This window comes from Vigna unguiculata, chromosome 2 (assembly GCF_037176805.1).
Source record: "Vigna unguiculata cultivar grain cowpea cultivar isolate G323 ecotype 2 chromosome 2, ASM3717680v1, whole genome shotgun sequence".
NCBI lineage: Eukaryota > Viridiplantae > Streptophyta > Magnoliopsida > Fabales > Fabaceae > Vigna > Vigna unguiculata.
Genome location: NC_140793.1, coordinates 19,442,721 through 19,448,720, shown reverse-complemented (window position 1 = coordinate 19,448,720; position 6,000 = coordinate 19,442,721).

Here is a 6,000-nt window from a genome sequence, read left to right as displayed (position 1 = left end):
CTTGTTTTCTGGGTTTTGATATGCACCGCCTGGCGGCTAAGGGTAGCCCACCAGGCGACACGAACTGGGTTACCCAGTTTCTTCTGATTCTTGTTATTTTTTTGATGTGCGAGGTTCGGGGAGAATCTGGTGATTTGAATATAACTGATTTGATGGATTGTTGATTGTAAAATTTATAATTGGTGGATTAATACATGAATTATAATGGAATTGGGAAATTAGGGTTCATGAGGAATTAGAATTGGAAAACATGGTTGATCGCGATAGGGAGTTTTGTTGATTGAAAATAGACATTAATGTGATTAGGATATGAATGTTGATTGTTGTGTGGAGGTGGAGATATGTTAGAATTAATGCTAAAGGAATTTGGGTTAGTAGTGAATACTATGAATGCTGGAAAATGTGGCAGTGTGCGAAACTGGTATGAACCGCCTGGCGGCACTTGGGTGACCGCCAGGCGACACATCAGAGGGTAGAACGTTTGGTGATGTTGCTAAAAAAATGTGTTATGGAGAGTCACAGGGGCGGATTTCTGGAAGATTTGGGTTAAAAGTCAGTAAATCTCTTTTCATGAATTAAGTGAACATACTAACATAGGAGGACTAAGGATTTATTTGTGGTATGACTTAGATGTAAGTGCAATTAGAGAAGAGTACTGCAAACTGTACTTTGTATTGTGGTGAGTGATGAGCCTACTAGTTACACCATAGGGCATGTTCTTGTACTGTATTATGCGAGGCATATCGAGATGAGAGGATTGAGATTCGGGTCTATCTAATTGTACTTACTACATTCTGGTTTGATGTTATGTCTTGTAAAGTTATGAATGAATGAGTGATGGAAATATTATGTAAATGTGGGTCTATTAAGACCTGTAAAAAAGTGCCAAAAAACCAGTAGCATTGCGCTACTGGTATAGCGCCTGGCGGCGCGAGGTGAACCGCCTGACGGTAGAGTGAAAGACAAGTGGCAGTGGTCACTTGTGACCGCCAGGCAGTTTTCTGCCAGTATCTGCCTAGCGGTGTCTAGGCGGTACCAGGCGGTTTGTGTGGCTGTATAATTATCTTCTTTTGCTTGATTAGTGAACTCAAAGGACTAAGTTCGCTTCTTTTATGCTTGGGTTGATGGACTAAGTCCAATAGAGTTCTGGGACGTGCTTGAGTGGTGGAACGCATGATGGGGATGGAACTAGATGAGTTCCCGTCGGCTACTATTGGACGAGGAGTCCTTAGTATGGTGATTGCATGCGTTGTGCGCACGATGGGCAAGGAACTGTGATGTTCCCGTCGGCTACTATCGGGCGAGGAGTCCATAGTATGGTGATTGCGTGCGTGCTAGAGTCCAAGTTGTGTAAGCTTGGATGTGTTACTACAGGCGAGGAGTCTGTAGGGTTGGACTATGAGCAGGATTGGCTCGTAGGGTTGGACCACGAAAGGGATAGTTTCGTGGAAGCATAGTGAAAGTCCCAGGACCTAGTTTCATGCAGGGGACTCAGGAAGGAATCTGGGATCAGGGTGAATAACTTGTAATTAAAATGTATCTGTAAATTTTTATTAGGATGGGTATCATATTTAATTTGTTTAATATGCATAACTCACCTTATCTATGTGTGCATGGCGATGATCGGATGATTCGTTATCCGGGAGCAGATGACTTGACAGGTGAGCCAAGAGACGCTTGAGACCAGAGAGAGGGATGATTTGGGCTTTTTGAAGATTTAAACTTTTTGATGTATTTATGTTTTGGACATTAGCCGTTTTGGCTTTATGAGTTGTAATGTTTTTGAATTGTGAACGGTTACAATGTTTTGATAATACGACTTTAATTTCCCGCGTTTTGGGAATCTGCATATATAAATGAGGAAAATTTTTATATTATCGTATTTAGTCTCATTTATTTAATTGTTTGTGATATTTTCAAAGTAATATTCCTTAGGGATGTTACAACCGTCGCTGTAAAAAAATTTACCACTGCCTTCATCCTGAATCTAGAGTGCACTTGCAACAATTGGATTGTTCTTGTCCTCCTTAATCAGGGACCAACCGTAGACACCCTGCGATAAATAAATAACATATTCAAATCAGTTCAAAAAAATCAAAGACAATGAAAGAAATCAAAATAGCAAACAACATTATTGTCAACTTTTCAAAAATGGACTCAATGGTAACAGTCCTAATCTTTACCAATGGTTAGTGCAAAATTTGTGGAAAATGATTTTTGCAATGTACATCATTTAACAAAGGTCGACTAGCAACCCATAGGTATGTCAATGGAAAATAGGATATCATATACAAATCATTAATAAAAGAAAACAAATAGCTTTCGAGAGGATAAAATACCTGTACAACTGCAACATAAACAACTACATTAAGGCTACTAGAATTTTGCTTTTCACGTATAACATTACATCCACAATTCAAACCACCAATAAAAAATGTATGAACACACTCTGCCCAATTATAGTCACTCAAGTTATCCAGATTGTCTAAAATTTTTGAAGGCATATTTGAGATCGTCTTAGAGGTCTTACAAAAATAAAAGACACAAAAACATAGTAACAAATAAAGCCTACACACATTGTCCACATCATCATCATCATCCCTAGCCACAAAGATCTTAATCTTCTCACTTATGTCCCGTACTGTAATTGGGTTTGTTATCAAATAGTGAAGCTACTAAGCCACTTACATCACTATCAAACTCAATAGATTTACCAACCATACTTACACCTAAGCAGATACAAACATCATATACTGATAACCGGACCAACTGCTGCCCAGCATGAATGAAGTCCCCATCAAGAACCCACCGATACAAAACTTCCCTAATCAAGGGGTAGTTAATTTCCAACACCTTCCCCAGCTCCAAACATCACCTAAAAAGTGTAACTTGGATTCTTTTACGATGACTGGGTTTGAGTAGATTGTTGGCTTCAACCATATATTTAGTGTCACACATATGCACAATTCGGACCTATATTTACACAAGAAAACAATGTTACTCAAATATAAAAAAGAAACAATTCTATTGAAATTAACACAAGGACTGAAAAATAACTTGTTCATCCTTGTCTTCCTTCTTTGTCTTCTTGCTTTTACTGCACGCTTATGGAGAAAGACTTACTTGGCATGTACGACCCATCTCTAGCAATTGTAAACTTAATCGACAACTTTAATGGCGAATAATTTACTCCGACAAACTCATTGCAAAATATTTACCACAAGTCATCACATAATTATAAAAAACCAACATAATTATGAATATAGCTTAAGTTACAATTCAGGTAAATGACATCAATCATACATTAATTAGAAGTACCCCATATTGACTCAAAAACATGATTGTTCAAAATTACCCCATACCACTATAACATGATTGTTCAAAAACTATAGACAACTCACGTTCTACCAAAAACTACATAACACGTCATCATTTATGTGCACAAACATCATCATATAAAATTAGGCAGATGGAATCACCCTACACATCTTCAATAATGACAAAATGCATTCAACTACATATGTGGTTGCCTTTAATCACTTTGATGTTTTTACTCACTTTGCTGAGTTTACTGAATTTGGGACCATAATCTAAACGCATATCACACTACAACACCACCATAAAAGTCAACAAACAATTTTATAGAGCACACTTGCAATCACATACCATTATGCACACCCAAAAAAATTTAAAAAGAACAGGAATCAATGATTATAACTTTGCAATCAACAAATAAACAACTCAAACCTCAAAAACAATGGTGCAACAACCAAAGGGCGACGAAACAATGGAAGAGACGCTTCGCCTCACAGATTCAACAAAATAACACTTCACCCCTTTTATTTTGCTCCACAAACCCTATTTTCCTCTACAATTCCAACTTTTGAAAGCACTGACCTATGTTCCTTTAGTGAAATGAATGAACACGGAAATTTTAATACAAGGACAAACACAATAACAACTATAGAAACCACAAACATAGAAAGAAAAAAAAATCAAAACTTTCAATGTAAATCCTTATTCTTTTTTATAAAAATGTAAATACTTCGGCTACAATGGTGTGTCCAGGACCCTACAAGTTATAACTTGTTTTTTTAAAGGAAAATGATTTAGTGCACACAAAACTTTACAACTTATTTTACAACATGATGTGGTAGTACTTTTTTATTTTATTTAATTTTGAATTAAAGTACACATTGGGTAAGGGAATGGTTCGAAACCAAAAAGTGTTCGAATAAAAGCGATTTTGAAAAAAGCTTCATAGTTTGAATTGGCCTCCTTTTCTTCTTTTACTTATGGAGAAAGTGTTGAACCCTTTATTTCTTTGAAAATAGTTTCATTCTTTGTTTCCCTTCTTATTTTTTCTATGTTGTTGTTATTGGTCTTAACGGTGTGTGTATACCCATTAGACGAAAGTATCGTCGGTTCGTCGTCCGTAACCATTGGCGTGGAAAGGAGCCGTTTTTTGTTGGAACCCCTGTTGTGCAAAAGTTGTTAAAACCCTGTGGAAGCTCGATTTCCCGGTAAGTTTTGAAATCCCTAAACCTAAATTAAATTTTTTGGGTCTGTTTTGAATTGGGTTTTTTGTCGTTGCTATTTTTGGAGCCATTTTAAAGGTGTTCCACGTGAGTCCTATTTCCCACTTGTTGCGCCTTGACTAAACTATTACATTACTTACTTAAGTTATGCGCTGACCACAATATATGTTAACCCAGGTGTTAATAATTGCCAACCCTTATTATTGAAATTACACTTCTGTGAAGGTTGTGAACAAAGCCCACATACTTTTCCTAGGTGGTGTTTGTTCACATAACTCCTTTTCCTAGGTTTAACAACTTTTCCACAAAAGGGGTTCCAACAAAAAATGACTCATTTCCATGCCAATGGTTACAGACAACGAATCAACAAAACTTTCGTCCAGTGGGCATACACACACTGTTAAGACCAACAATAACAACACAGAAAAAATAAGAAGGGAAACGAAGAATGAAACGGATTTTCAAAGAAAAAAGGGATCAATACTTTCTCCACAAGTTGAAGAAGACGATGACTTAAAGGAAAAGAGGAGGCTCGTTGAAACTACGAAGCTTTCCGCAAAACCGCTTTTGTTTGAATACTTTTTCGTTTCGATCCATTCCCTTACCAATGTGTACTTTAATTCAAAATTAAATTAAATATAAAATTATTGCCACGTCACGTAGTAAGATAAGTTGTAAAGTTTTCTGTCATTATATCATTTTCCTTTTTTAAATGCTAAGTTTCCTTTTCTTTTTGAGGTACTGTGTTGCGTGATGATAGAGGAGGTCTTTTATGCGTGTATGGCTATGAAGACCGGATACATGTACAGACTCGGATACGACACGAATACGGAGATACGATTAAATTAGAAAAATATAATGGACACGGGATACGATATATGTATACATATTAGTTTCAAACTTTAATCTATTGGAAGATACATACCACACAGTTTTCTTAGTACACATATCTTAGTGTTAAGCTAAGTTTAGTTTGGATAGGAAACCTACCATAGTTACTTTGTGGTAGACTTTGTATGTGTTCCTTATTTTTGCATCATGTGACCATAAATGAGAAGTAAGCCATCCATGGACCATTTTATTTGCTTGTTTCTGCATGAAACTTATGCCCACGTTATAGGCCTTCACCACTAAAAATTCTCATATTACATTGAATTTTTCTTGCAAATTTGTTATAAGAATTTACAAGAAAACACTTTTTTCTGCTATTTTTTCTAAGAATCTTAATTGGCCGGTAATTCCTTTATGGATAATTATTTCCTAAAAAATCATAAAATTCGTAATTATTTCCTACAAAAAATTTTGTAAAAAATGTTTATAAAAAACATTTTGCAAAAAAATTGGCAGCAATTTCCTGCAATTTTTTTTCATAACAAAGTTTATAAGTATTTTCTACAAAAAAAAAAGTTTCAAAACATAATTGGTAGGAAATATGAGTTTATTTAGTAGTTCTTATTTTTAC